Below are 15,269 nucleotides of genomic sequence, written 5' to 3'. Positions count from 1 at the left end.
CCTCTCTGCCTTCATGGTGTCAGGTCACCTTGACTCTATTGTTGATTCTACTTTATGTCAAGATGTCTACCAAGTACCCCTGGGGCTACTTATTCCCCACTCCACATCAAGAAAGAAAGGGGGGGAATACGATTGAGGGGGAGAGAGAGACACATATAATTTCTAGAAGTTCTTTTAGAAGAGCAAGGAGGAAGATGAAACCTTTCTTGTTGGCCAGCGTGAGTCACGTTCTCATTTGTAGCCAGTGCCTCTGAGGGAATGAGTTGAGGCTGATGAGTGCAGACAGTGGCTCCATGTTCTGCTCCTCGATTCTAAGGTGGGGTGAGCTTCCCAAAGCAGGTGTGGGTCCTGGAGGAAAATCAGGAGAGCTTGCACGATACAGGAGGATGGCTGCAGATTTAGAGTTGAGACACATGATGCGATTTACCTGGTAGTTTTCTCTTATACACTCATGTTAGCTGTTACGTGTGAAACTAGCTTGTTAATGAATAAAAGACCTAGATCAGAGTTTAACTTCTAAAGAATTTAGCTTCCAGCTCCACTCTTTCTTAGTGCTACAGGCTACACCAGACCAAAGTGAGGGGTGATCTTCCTTTTAGCTTATTGAAAGATCTTAGTGTCCTGGTTTTGAATCTCTAAAGCGTTAAATCGAGTCTCTCTCTGGCCATTGTTTGTCTGTGCCAAATGCCTCTTGGGTGAGTGGATCTGAGGTTGTATCAAGACAGCATAAATGACCTGAACTTGACTTCTTTTTCCTTTTCATTGATCTCAGCATGGCTGTTCCTTGCATCAGCCATTGAACCTCATGCTTTAATAAATAAAAGATATCTGTTTCCACATGGGTCTCCTAGGTGCCTGACATTACATATTATTACAAAAATTACCGCACTCATAAAAATAAAATAGTTACTATCGAGAGGCATAAAGGCCAAGAATGGTGGTAGCTAGAGCGGAACTGAGTGCTGTGGGCCAGGAAAGCACTGTGCTAAGTGCTTTATCCGCATTGTCTGTTTGTTCATCACAACGGCCCTGGGAAGGAGGTGCTGTCATAATGTCCATTTTACAGATGGGGAGATGGAGGTAAAATGATATGCACAAGGTTGTATAGACAGGAAATGGTGGAGCCAAAACTTGAACTCCAGGCTCTGTGCCACTACTTCCTGCACTGGCAGCCTGGAAACTTGAGTCTGCTCCATCTAGTGTCACGTTGAATTCCTGGGAAGTTGCACTGTCTTTAAGTCCTTCTGAAGTTTGTGCTTCTACATCCCAGTAGCGGTAGAGGACTGAAAGAGAGCTTTACCAGTGTGTCCCTCGGAAAAGCCTAACCCAAAAGCCCTTTGCAAATAATCTGTATTTGTCCCAACAGCCAAAATAATTTTGAAAAAGAACAAAGTGGGAGAACTCACACTTCCTGATTTCTAAGCGTATTACAAAACTACGGTAATAAAAACAGTGTGGGACTGACATAAACACACACAAATAGACCAGTGGACTACAATGGAGAACTCAGAAATAAATCCTTACGCATACGGTCAAATGATTCTTGATGGGTTCTGAGACCACAGAATGGGGAAAGGACAGTCTTCAACTAATGGGGTTGGGAGCACTGGGTGGTCACATACAAAAGAATGAGTTTGGACCCTCTTTTTTTACAGTGTATAAAAAATTAACTCAAAATGGGTTAATGATCTAAATATAAGATTCCAAATGAAACTCCTGAAGGGAGACAGAAGAAAAGTTTTATGACATTGGACTTGGCAATGATTTCTTGGATATGACAACAAAATATAGGCAACACAAGGAAAAATAGATGACTGGGACTACATCAAATTTAAAAACCTCTGTGTGTCAAAGGATGGTATCAACAGAGTTAAAAGGCATTGTATAGGATGACAGAAATATATTTGTAAGTCATACATCTGCTAAGGGGTTAATACCCAGAATATATAAAGAACTCCTGAGTTCAACAGCAAACCTAGCCCTAACCGGGTTAAAAATGGGCAAAAGGCTTGAAAGGACATTTCTCCTAAGAGGACATAGAAATTGCCAACAAGATATCAACCTGTGCTGAAGATCTCTAGCCGTAAGAGAAATTCAGATGAAAACCACAGTGAGATATTACCTCATACCTGTTAGAATGGCTGTTATAAGAAAACAGAAAGTAATGTGGGTGAAGATGTGGAGAAATTGGAAACCTCGTACCTGTTAGAGGGATTGTAGAATGGTGCAAATGCCGTGGAAAACAGTTTGGAGGATCCTCAAAAAATTAAAATCGAGCTACCTTGTGATCCAGCAGTTTCACTTCTGGGCGTGTACTAAAAGAATTACAAGCAGGGTCTCAAAGAGATATTTTCAACTCCTGTTCAGCACTATTCACAATAGGCAAGAGGTGGAGAGGACCTAAATGTCTATTAACGGATAGATAAACAAAGTGTGCTACGTACCTGCAGTGGAAATCTGCCACGTGCTACAACACGATAAACCTTGAGGACATTATAGTAAGTGAAATAAGCCAGCACAAAAAGAAAAGCACTGTATGATTCCACGTACATGAGGTAGCTGGAGTGGTCAGACTCATAGAAACAGAAAGTAGAAGGCTGGTGGCCAGGAGCTGAGGGGTAGGGGAGCTTTTAAATGGATTTAGAGCTTCAGTTCTGCAGGATGAGGAAGTTTTGATCTGTGGCACAGCAGTGGGAATGTCAGCACCACTGAACTCTATACTTAAAAGACAGTAAATTTTATGATATGTACTTTCTTAACAGATTTTTCAAAAATCGCGTTTGTCTCCTGATACTATTATAACCTCTTCATTGAATTATTTGTACTTCTGACTGGAGGTGCCAAACCCGAGCCTGCAGGCTGGATGTGGCCCACAGACACATTCAGATGGACCCACGGTCTGTTTTTGATAAAATATGCATTAGTGGTCAACATTTGAAAAGATTAGGACATTTCTCATGAAAATCTGTTTCTGGCTTCTCTCGGAAGACTGGAAAATCTGGAAACGCTGGGCGGACGGCGGGCTGAAAAGTCCTCCCAGTTGTTTCTCTTCACAGTGTGGTGGTTCCTTGGGTGTTATAAAACTTAGAAAAGATGAGCGCATGCTCCTCAGTTCATCTTACCAGTACTGGATTAATAGCACTGGGTGAGTCATTTTTGCAAGCAAAACAAAAATCCTGTTTTCTGACTTTTTAAAATGTGCCATCTGTAAGTCAGTGCCTGTGTATTAAGAAGGAACTCAGAGGCCCAAGGGCCTGCTTCTTCCTGGGAAGCTAAGAAGAATAGTTACTGGTGCAAAATATAAAAATTGTGCTTATTTGAAAGTTGACGTTGGCCCAGCAATTTATCTTGTATCTTTTATCATATTATCATGTAGCCTTTCAAGATAGAGGCAAAGTACTTGAAAAGCAGCAGTCGTGCGGTGCACAGACGTGTGTGCACGAGGCGTTTTTAGAAATGCTGTGTGCTTCATGCTGGGTCTGCTTCACCTGTGGGGTAGAACTTAGAAAACGCAGTGTCATGCTTTGGGTAATAGTGATCAATAGTAGAGAAGGCCTTAGCTTCCTGTTCTGTGGACCGGAGGGGTTCAGAGAACTTTCTGGTAATGAGACTTGAGTCATGGTGCGCCCGTGCCCCGAGCGTTTCTCCTCTCGGGGGACTGAGGCGCTGAGTTCTGATCTCCGCTTGCCAGAGCGAGGCTGTCCTGCAGCAGCCCCTGACTGCTTGTAAGAGGCAGCACTGTACCTGATCCATCACATCTGCTCAGGACTGTGTAGATGAGCAGTGAATCATAGACACCCGACAGAACAAGCCAGTTCAACCAAATGGCGTTGCTAGCTGAAGGGCCTGATAGTGGAGTTGCTTTCCCAGGTTTTATTTTACTGCTTTTATCCATTAAATTGGTCAACAGCAGCCCTCGCTGGTGAAAACAGGAACGACAGACGCCAGTTTTGCTGTGAGCTCTGTTGTTCCCCTTCTCTCCACCTTCATGTTCTCTCCCCTCCCTTCCTAAACTTGGTTGACTTTATAAATTTTTTAATTCCAAAAGAATAGTAACAAAATGTCTCTAGACACTTTCAGATGTTCCCGTGGGGGGGTGTCACCTGGCTGAGAACCACTGCTATAATGTATAATGTATAAAGTATGCATTTGAAAATTCAGTTATGTGGCAGAAAATCATTTTTCTTATATATTCATTTACACTTGACAACATGAGTCTAATGTCACATAGTATTATTAGAAGTGAACCTCAATATTAAGTTTCAAATAATGAGCCTCAGTTGGCTCATGTGTACCAAACAGCATTGGAATCTTAGTTAGGTTATGCCATTTTGGTGACAGACACACTGGTGCATCGACACAGGGCCATCCGTTAGGAGGCGTGCTACCTTAACCACAGCTGGAGCATTTCTTGGCCGTGGTTGGGGCGCCTACTCAAAGAGAGCGGCCTGGGAACGCCGTGGAGTCGTACATCATTCTATTCTAATGAGATTCAGGCGCTTCATATGGTGCACTGGGCCTACCCGCAGCACCCTCAGTGTCTGAAGTGTGGAGGAGGAGTGGCACCTGCTGCACTCCTTGTCTGTCTTCTACAGGGTCTCCCCAACTTCTCACCTGGGGCAAAAGAGCACTTGGGAGGATCATTGGAGGGATCTCCACTTCCAACATTCTGTAATGATTTTCTGCAAATAGATGCATTGTATAATAATTTAAGTAGCCTCATATTTTACAAATGACTATCTATGATTGAGTTGTTGAATGAATAGGGTATGTACCATCATCTGAACAGAGCTGGGTCTCAGGCCCTTAATTAGAAATGTGGCCCCTTATCAGAGCATTTTTTTAAACAAAATGTCAGATTGCCTTGAGTTGGTTTGACTTAATGCCCGTTTCAAATAGGTGACTATAAAGATTGCTGATGTTTCTAGGGGCTGGGGAATGAGCCAGTGTGCATTTTCCTTCTTTTGCCTTAATAGGCAGCTAAGATGATTGAGAGTTCGTGGTCATGTCCTCAGTTGGCATTTTAGTTTGATAACTTTGTTGTCAAGGTAATAGGCAAACGTTCAAGTTTACATACATTTATTTAAGAAATGATAATGTCATCCAGGCAGCTTTGCATTTGTGATTTATTTATTTACACACACATGCACTCACAACCACTACTACCCAGATCAAGATTTAGAAGGATCCCAGCACTGTAGAATGGTCTCCTGCATCTGTCAGCCAGTAACCACCCCGAAAAGAAACCTTTAGTCTGACCTCTGTCACTCTTCCTTTTGCCTGTTCTTGAACTTCATGTAAATGGAATCGACCAACATTTATGCCTTTGCCTCTTTTGAAGAAAGCTTGATGTAGAACACTTTCAGTTAAAAAATGCAGAAAATTAAGTAATTATATTACAAAGAAATCAACTTTTAAAAAATGCATTTTCTTACCTCCTTTAGAAAACAATCTGTTCATAGAATTTAAGTGTATGTACATAGCTAGTATATTAAATCAATCTTACATATTTCAAGTGGATGTAAAATTATAAGTGTACAGATACACACTTTTAGATGGTCTGTGATTTCTCTCGATGTTAGCTCACATGTGTACTGTACAGGGGCCCTTTCTATCATAAATCATATAAAATCTGTTGTTACAAAACAAAATTTTAATTTTCTGTTATTTTGAGGATTATGGCAGTTGTCCTTTTTGGTGGAAAAAGGGATATAATCTGACAGGATGTTTTCTGATAGGATCTGTCAGTGCCTGTGAGGAATCTTTTGAAATAGGTAGGAAAACCTTTAGTGCCATTTGGATGCACGTAGTTTGGGAAGCTGACAAGCAAGCTCTCTTCCTGCGAGTTATAAAAACAAACCTGGGAGTACTGACCAGTTACGGAGTCCACTTTGGTTGCCTTGACAACAAATTAAACATTTCAAAATACTTGGGTAAATGCTGAAAACAAGTGATGCCTAGGGGTGTTGTCGTTAAAGCAGAGAAGCACCAGCACCAACCAAGACTGATTGGCTGATGAAGGTTGCAGGAACTTGTTTCACTTAATGTGATTCTGACTCAGTTATAAGCTAAATGCATGAGCAATGAGAAGGTTCAAAAGTATTTTTAATGCAGTATGTGGCAACTTGCTCTGTATTTTAGTCCAAAGGGTATATCTCTAATTATTTGGCTTCTGTCCATTCAGTTTAATACTACATGTGAATGGAATACTGGATCACACCTGTCACTGTGGCTGAAGGTTAGGTTGATTCAGGGAAACAAAATCTTTGTGCATATGCAGTTTTTTTTAACCTGTGTCCTCACTACATATTCACAGAGGTATTTGTTGCAATGTCTACAAATCATACAAATGAGTGTTTCATGTGGCATCTGCTATATACCAAAGATCATTAAATAATTTTGGAAAGTGAATAGATTATAGGGAAAAATATTTCTTTTGGCAAAACAGGAAGGGTTTTCTGTTTTGTTGGATTCAGTGGGAGAAATGAGAAATAGGTCCTGTTGTAGCAGGAGATGCGTGAAGTGGGTGGGTAGGTTCTGACAGGTGAACTTTTAGGAATTCAGGGAGTCCCATTCATCCTTCTGTTTTCTTGAATTCTCACAGTCTAACATCGGCCTCTTTGGTTATAAGCTACGTTTATTTTCAGTCTTAATTTTGAAATGTTAATACTCTCACTCTACATTTAGTAAAAAATGACATAATTCCTCATAGATGATTTGATTGTCAAAATAATTTCTTCTAACCATTTTGGTGGAAATACTGGAAACTTTCCTCTACTGCCCAGGGTATCTCTCTGAGCTGTCAGTGCTGTGGTGACATAGGTCGTGATACAGATCTGGGACTCCCAGTGCTGTGGGCCAGAGATTACGGTAAGAACACGGACGTGGATTTCGACCCATTCACATCTCAGATGTTACAGAGGGCTTTAAACAGATTACAGATAAAGTGGGGACTTACAGTTTTAATTTTTAATTAATCAGCATCCTAACTGACAAGGAAAACCCCTCCAGAACTCTGTTGTCTTTAGTGGGTTTGGATCTCCGTTCTGTGACTTTCTGAGGAAGGAACATTATGTACCCAGCTTATGCCGCAGCTGACCTGGCCGTGCCTCAGTTTCCTCATCTGTACAGTGGGGATGCAGCTCCCCATGTGACACAGTTGTTGGGAGGATTAATAGCCCAACTGATTTTAAACAACCTGCATAGCTCCTGGCTCACAGTGGTTGATACTCCTGTTGTTTCTGTGGTAAAGAAACTACTATATCTTGTATTAGTGGCAGCCAGGCTGATGGACTTCATTCATTTCCTGTTGTATCATTTGCCTGCTTCATGGGGCTTCAGCCAGCTGACCTAACTCACTTTACTGACTCTGAGACTCAGTTTCCTCAGTTGCAAAATGAGACTCCCAATACTTACCATTCAGTCCGGAGGAAAAAGAATATATTTGAAGTACACAGCATGGGTCTTGGCATGTAATAGTATTCAGCAAATGGCAGCATTGCTGTTATTTGGCTGTTTTTGTTATCATTTTTATTATTATTTCACCATCTATTTACGTGGCAAAATTTTTGCTGCCATTTCCATAGCCCTGCTGTGGTCATCTATCCCTGGGTCACTGTAATAGCCTTCTGACCCTTCTCCCGTGTTGGTGTAGTCCCTACATGACCTAGCCTTAGCCCACCTCCCCATTCTCCCAAACTACTCCCACAGTTCCTTTTGTGGTTCACCCACCACGGACTTCCTTTATTTCTTCAAATGTGTCACAGTCCTTCCCTGCGCAGGGCCTTTGCATATGCTGGTTTCCCCCTTTCTACCTCACCTCTCTACTTCCCTACTCATCCCCTTATTAAATATCCTCATAGGATCATTGTACTTTATTCTAATTTTGTCTTGTACTAAATTGTTTAAGCCACTTGTCATTTTACATTTTCTGGGTGCTCATTTAATGAATCCTAAGCCCCCACCCTAGGTGGTAGGCTCTGATAGAACAGGGTAATGCCGTATGTGGATTTCCACTGCATCTGCATTTGGTCCCCTGCCATACCCATTTGTTGTGGGAGGAAGTAAATGAATGGATGACTGACTGAGATGGTAGCAGAAAATACCTGGGAAACATTTGAGGAAATAGAGGAGGTTGTGGGGTGTGTGCAGTTCGTCCCTGGGAGGGTCCATATGAAGTTAGACTAGTTAAAGGTCTGGCACCCCAGGGAGGAAGAGTGGTGCGCGTGTGCCAGCGGAGAAACTGCGAATGAAGAGGCCAGGGAGGAAGGAAGGGGGTACAGGGCCTTGGAGTGGAGTGGTGGCGAGAGGAAAGGACCGAGACGCGACCGGTAGAGAATTATGCAGGTATTTCCTGCGCTGCAGTTCTTATTTTTTCAAATGTATGACTGGTCACCTTGGTGCTTTCCTCCTTTTGAGTCTGATTTACAATCTCTCTTCCTCCCCTAGGATCCCATGTGCATTTATTTACAAACTTATACACCAGAAATGAGCAAAGAAACAATGGCAGTTTCACCCTTATTTTGCCCTTCTGTCCCAGGACAAACCCTCCCTCCCCTTTCTGAGTTTCTTTCTCTTTCTTACTATTTCTTCTGTCAAAAGGACACGTACTTTCTTGTGGTTCTTTACTGGGCCACGGCTCCAGTCACCTCCCCAAGGCCCCCACCACTTCCCTCTGTTTAAAGCTTCTGCACTGCGGCTCTTCTCAGCTGTTCCCGGCACTGAATGAGCGGGTTGTGAGCCCTCTGTCAGGCGCTCAGGGTGCAGGGCTCAAGAACCACTGTGCCTGTAAGTTTAGTGTTTCTCTTCTTCAGTTTCTAACAGTTTTTAGCACTATGTTAAATAAAGCTATAGATCACATAACATAAAATTCACCATTTTAAAGTGGTTTTTAAATATATTCTCTGTCTTGTGCAACTATCACCACTATCTATTTCAAAGCATTTCCACCACCCCCAAAAAAGGTCTGTTAGCAGTTAGTCTCACATCCCTTCCTCCCTGTCCCCTGGCAATCATTAATCTACTTGGTCTTCATGGATTTGCTTACGAGATATTTCACAAAGATGGCATTAGGCAACATGGCCTTTGGTCTGGCTTCTTTCAGTCGGCATCTTATTTTCAAGGTCCATCCTTGTAGCCTGTCAGGACTTCTCCTTTTTATGGCTATGTAATATTCCATTATGTGGACAGACAACATTTTGTTCATTCATTCCTCAGTTGATGGACATCTGAGTTGCTTCCCCTTTTCGGCTATTATGAAAAATGTTGCAAATAAGTATATATGTTTTTGTGTGAACATGTTTTCAGTTTTCTTGGTATATACTTAGTAGAAGTGTTGGGTCATATGGTAACTATATGCTGAACCTTTTGAGGAACTCAGGCTGTTTTCCACAGCAGCCGCACCGTTACATATCCACCAACGGCAGACTAGGCTCCACTCCCGTTTCTCCATATTCTTGCCAACATTTGCTATTTTCATTTATTTTTATTTTTATTATAGCCATTCTAGTGTATTTGAAGTGCTTATTGTGTCTGACTTTTCTGTTGGTGTTTTCTGGTGGCCTTGAGTAGTTCTCACCCCTCCCCCTTGCATTTAAAAAATGGATACTGTTCTTGTCATTTTTACACAAACTCAGTTTTGAACTGGGTCTTTTCTAGGACTGAGGGAATCTTGAATAGTTTTTGAAATACTGTTTTGTGACTGGAATTAACATGCTTAGAGGAAGTAACTGAACCAGAAAATGGCAGCTGTGGTCTATAAATTAGGATTTCTTCTACCAAATTAAGCTTCAAGCAAATTTTCTCATGTATGAATTACAGAAACCTATCATTATAGGAAAAATGACAAAAATGACATTTGGGTAATAAACATTTGTGTCTCTTTATGGTTTGGGGTTTTTTGTGTGTAACTTTTTTTAAAACTTTAAATGCTTATTCTTCATATGCTGTTTCCATGATGATTATTCATGTGTAGACTAATCTTATAAAATTCTTTATAAGAAAACACATGAGCCAACTGTGTTTTTTATTCTGTTGTTTCAAGTGGATAAAACATCATGGCTAAGGGCACAGTGTAAACAATTATAGACCCCTGTTTCACCCATTAATTAGATGTAATTTAGTATTAAAAATAAAATTACTGAACTTCAGTTGAATTTAGTTGTCTCAGCCCCTTCTAAAATTCTGTGTGTGGCTTTTTGTTGTTGTTGTTAATCATAACCCAAGGACAGGAGGCACTTTTCCATTGATTTTTAGAGAGAGTGAAAGAGAGGGAGGGAGAGAGAAACATCAATGTGAGAGAGACACATTGATTGGCTGTGCCCCAACCGGGGATTGAACCCACAACCTGGGAACGTGCCCTGACTGGGAGTCAAACACAGCCCCTTTGGTGTGTGGGCTGACGTTCTAACCACTAACCCACACTGGCAGGGCTCTATATGCCTCTTTCATTGCAAACCTTGACAGTGTCAATCAATAATAATATATTTTTGTTCGTCTCTAATGTAAGATATCCACTGTCACCCATAAACTTGTAAAGAGTCCTTTGGTTATGTGGGGAACCGGGTCTCTAACCTTTAGGGATTTGCAGTTGAACACAGAGAGCACCGATGCCGGTGGACATCATGGATGCGGAGTGTTAGCGGCTTATTGCAGGCAGGAGAAAGTCACTAATTATAAGGATGGAAGAGGCAACTGTGATATATTTGACATAGGCATTTTGAGGTGTTATTTCCAGATTTCAGGCAGTAGGGAAACATACTGATCTCTGATTATTCTGGGAAAAGAAAATTAGGAAAATAAGTTGGAAGGAGACAAATACTTGTTGAAGGCCTACTGGGTGACAAGCTGTGTGCAGATTCATTATAGACTATGGTGGGTAAGAGCAAGGGATCTTTTAGTCAGGTGGCTTCCATTTGTACCTTGGCGTGACAGCTCCTATTTGTGTGATTATGGTGAAAATGAGAGTGCCTACAATACATGTGGTTATGGTTAGTACTGGAGGAAATCATTTCTAGTAACTTCTCTGTTCAGTACTTGGCCCTCGATAAATATTAGCCTTGCTATCAGAATTAGTTGTAATTATTGTTACCTAATGACTTATTACAGCCATTACTTGAGGCAAGTGGCATTACACCCATTTTTCATAAAAGAAAATGAGGCTTGAATAAATGAGAGAGTTGCCTACAGCAGTGGTTCTCACCTGGGGCCCCCAGGAGACATTTGGCAATGTCTGGAGAAAAGTTTTTGGTTGTCACAGCTGGGTTGTAGGGTGATACTGGCATCTAGTAAATAGGGGCCAGGGATGCTGCTGAACACCCTGCAATGCTCAGGATATATGCTCAGGGTAGAACCCACAATAAAGAATTACCAAGCCCAAATGTCAGTAGCGCTGAGGTTGAGGAGCCCTGGCCGAGTCATGGACCTTCTAAGTAGAGAAGTATGATTTGAGTCAAATTTCTGAATCATGTTTTTACTTTCCCCTTGAAACCATTCCATTTCTTCATGAGAATCCAAGGAATGAAATGAAGTACATTTTTGCCAAGCCCCTTTACCATAGTCTCATGGCTTGAGATTCTCATATGGCTTCGAGGGGAGGGTGACAAGCCAAGTCTAGAGAAACAGAAGTGATGTTGGAGGGAAACTCCATCCATTTATTTTTTTCACTGTTCAATCATGTGTTGATTTGGTACATGTGTTGATTTGGTACGTTTACTGATTTGGTACTTGTACTGATTCACGTGTTGAGCACTGATTCTCCAGACACCCCGTGAGCACCGCCTGTGCTGTTGGCTGTCCGTATTCTCTCGCAGCTTTTGTTATGCTAGCCAAATGCCACTCAGAAATGGGCAAGAACATTTCTGACATGTAACATGAGAAGAGAAAAGAATGATTTAACATGTGAAGGGCCAGCTTATGAAGTTGTCTGATTGGAACCCTCACATTAATCTTTGTTATTTTAATTCATTGACTACGAGAGGCACTTACTTGTGCACGGGCTTCCCCCCGCTGGGAGCTGTGTTAGGCCCTGCACGGTGTCTTCTGTTCGTCTTCCCATAAACCCTGCATAGCCCTCAGAAAGAATTTACAGTTTTATCATTCTCGTTACCAGTAAACATTTTTTCAGAAAAGGAGCGGTATTGGTCTGTGTCTCAGACGACTTGGAATTGAGGTTAATGTGTGGGGAAGGAACAATCTTCCTTGGATATTTACTGAGCCTTGTGGTTTACTTTTAATAATTATTTTAGTATGAGATGGTTTAGTATGAGATGGTTTACTTTTAATAATTATTTTAGTATGAGCTGGGTTTTGTGGGAAATATCATAAAATACTCAGTTTTCCTTAAAAAAATGCTTGACTCATCAAGAGATTGGAATGAAGCAGTTCTGTTTTTTTAAATGTTTCTATTGATAGAAATTACTTTAATGACCAGAAGCAAATGCACACACACACCTTAGGGCACATTAAGGCTTTGATTCTCAATCCCATGAAAAAACAAGAATTGCAGCTGTAAATATTGTGAACTCCATTGACCCAGTAATTCAGTTGTGGTTTTTTTTTTTTTTAAATTAACCACACATTTTCTCTTAGGGAGAGGGAAACAGTGTCCATGATGTGGGAAGCCCCCTTTTAGAAGTGTGCATTCCTCGTGGATGAGCGAGGCTAACTTGTATGTGTTTGTTTCTGTTCTTATCTGAGTGAGGAATTTGAGGACGTGCCCTGTGCTGCAAGAGGAGGAGTGGCCTGTGGCGCTGGGCAGTTTCACTGGCCACTCCTGTCGCCTGGACACCCAGAGCAGCGAGGTGCTTTCCCTGTGGCACAGCCAACTCCACCCTCTCCTGAGGTTCTAAAAATACATAACCGTTTGTGAGGACAGATAGAGTAATAGTTTCTTTCTTGATCTATTTGGCCAGCCTGGTTTTCCTTCCCTCCCTCTTGTCACCAGTCTCTTCAAGCCCTCCACACACTTTGGTGGTTGAGGCCCCTGTCTGTTCTGGCATCTCCCTCTCTTCTGTTCTTTAGCACTTTCCTTTTTTTCTTTGATTCTTCCACGCCCAGCATTCAGCACTGGATCTCATCCTGCTGTTTATTCTTTCCATTGGCATTTTGGGACATTTATGTAGACAGGTACAATTAGAAGCTGATATAAAATGTGATTTACTTTTGTGATGTATGAGGACAGGCCTTTTATTTGACTCTAACATGTATACTCTTCACTTTCTGTTCTACTTTGAAGAGCCTCTGCTGGCTCCCCAAGGGCCCCACCAGGCAAAGCCCACACCAGCAGGGTGCTCCGGGTGCAGGAAGAAGGGGCTTCCTGATGCGAAGCCAGCGTGATGCAGCCAGAGGCTCCACCACGTAGACTTGCAGTCCTTGAGCTTGAAAAGCTGTGAAGCCACTTGTTCTGCTGCACTTGGAGGCCGCACATCTCTAGTGCCAGGTGTTGCTAAGGACTCTAAATCTAGGCTGTGAGCAGGGCTCGTCATGTTCTGGATATGTTACAGAGTCAAATGTTCCAGGAATCATTCTCGGACTTTTCAGTCATGATTTTGCCTGGTAACTTTTATGACTTTGTGTTTCCTGTTGCCTTCTTAGCTGACCAGTTCAAATTAGAAAAATAATTTGTCTATTGACATTTGTTATTTTTGTTCATAGATATTAGAATTTTAAAGTAACTCATATTTTGACAACATTCACTATTTTAACTAAGATTTTAATGATAACTTGATACTCTAAAGGTACTCCCAGCTGAAAAGAAGCAGCTCTCTGCAGTCCCTCTAGCTCTGTTTAAAGATTTGTTCTGTTTCTTGGGTGGAGGAAGGAAGAGCAAGGTCTTTCCCGGCCACCTGATGCCGCAGCTGCCTGCTGCTTTCTTTCATCGTGATTCAGAACATCTGTGACCATGTATTGTATTTAATTTTTTTCTAGACAGTAATTTTTTATTATATTTGTTTCGGGTGTATAGCATAGTGTTAGACAATTATATAACTTATGAAGCGATCTCCCGACATTTTCGGTATGCACCTGGCACCATACACAGTTATTACAATATTATTGACCACATTCCCAATGCTGTACTTCATATCCCCATGACTGTTTTGTAACTTCTTACTCCCTTCATCTTTGTGATCATGTATTATAATTATTTACTTATTTGCTTGTTTATTGTCATCTCTTCCACTAGACCAGGGGTGGAGAACGTCCAGCCCATGGGCCATTTACGGCCCTGGAAATCATTTGGTCTGGCCCTGCCACAGCAACTGCAGGCGGGACTCGAAATTCAGTAAAGCTAGGAGCTTTTTTCATAGCTAATTTTTAAGTTGATAATTTTGTATGGCCCGTAAATGATGTTATAAATATCCAAATGGCCCTTGGCAGAAAAAAGGTTCCCCACTCCTGCTAGACCATCCATGCTCTAAGGGCAGGAAGAATGTTTACTATACCCCAATACTCAGAATATTCACGATACATAATAGACATTCAGTAAATATTTGGTGAGTGAATAAATGCATTTTTAGAAGAATGGCATATAGCTTTATTATAATTTTGTTTACTTAATGTAAATGGTTATATGAAAATCTACCTTGTAAAGCAAATTTTGGGTGCAGCCTGTTAGCAGTACTAAGTATAACTAAGGGATTCATCTTACTATTCTTTTAACTGGGAGCTTTTTTTTAAAATAAGGAATTAATTTGATAATAAAAAGGTTCTTAATTTTGAGATGAGGAACCAGTTTATAATTTGAAGCTAAGGATCCCTTCCCCAGGAAAAAAATTTAGCCGATTATAAATTTGTGCATATAACAGTTAGGCTTATGGGCCTTTACAGGTGTGCCCTTGAGCCCATCTGCCAAGAACTCAGGCTGCACTCTGAAGCTGTGCATGAAGAACAAAACTCGGATAGTTGAAAGATGGAAGTCTTTTACTTAAAAGACTATGGATTTGCAGTCAAAACTGCAGTTATTGTTAGATTGGTTCCATGTGTAATTAAGACAGGAAAAAGTGCAAGCCAGTCTCATGAGTACTGCAGGGGACTTCTGACACACAGCTCCCCTTTGAAAAGGGCCTTACATAGCCATACCTGGCGAGCCCTCTGGGAAGAGTCTTATCTTGGCTGCACAGATTGTTCTGTTTTCAACAAAGAGGAAAACAAGTGGTCGGCCTTTCCTTGGGGATGCCCCAGGAAAGAATTTCTGACTAGGCTGTTTCCCTCAGCATGCTGGTGGTGGTCTCAGTGCCCGACTTCCTTCATTTAAAATTGCTGCGGCACAT

The 15,269-nt window shown here is 41.5% G+C and overlaps 1 protein-coding gene across 8 annotated transcripts in view; it reads left to right on the top strand.

Annotated features, from left to right (window-relative positions):
- MITF (melanocyte inducing transcription factor) overlaps positions 1 to 15,269 on the top strand; it is a 209,892-nt gene that overhangs the window by 47,252 nt on the left and 147,371 nt on the right. The gene's annotated exons all lie outside the window — the stretch shown is intronic.

The sequence above is a fragment of the Miniopterus schreibersii genome (assembly GCF_964146895.1).
Source record: "Miniopterus schreibersii genome assembly, chromosome: 15".
NCBI classification, from domain to species: Eukaryota; Metazoa; Chordata; class Mammalia; order Chiroptera; family Miniopteridae; genus Miniopterus; species Miniopterus schreibersii.
The sequence above is the reverse complement of the archived record's forward strand: the minus strand, read 5'-3'. Positions and strand labels throughout refer to the sequence as shown.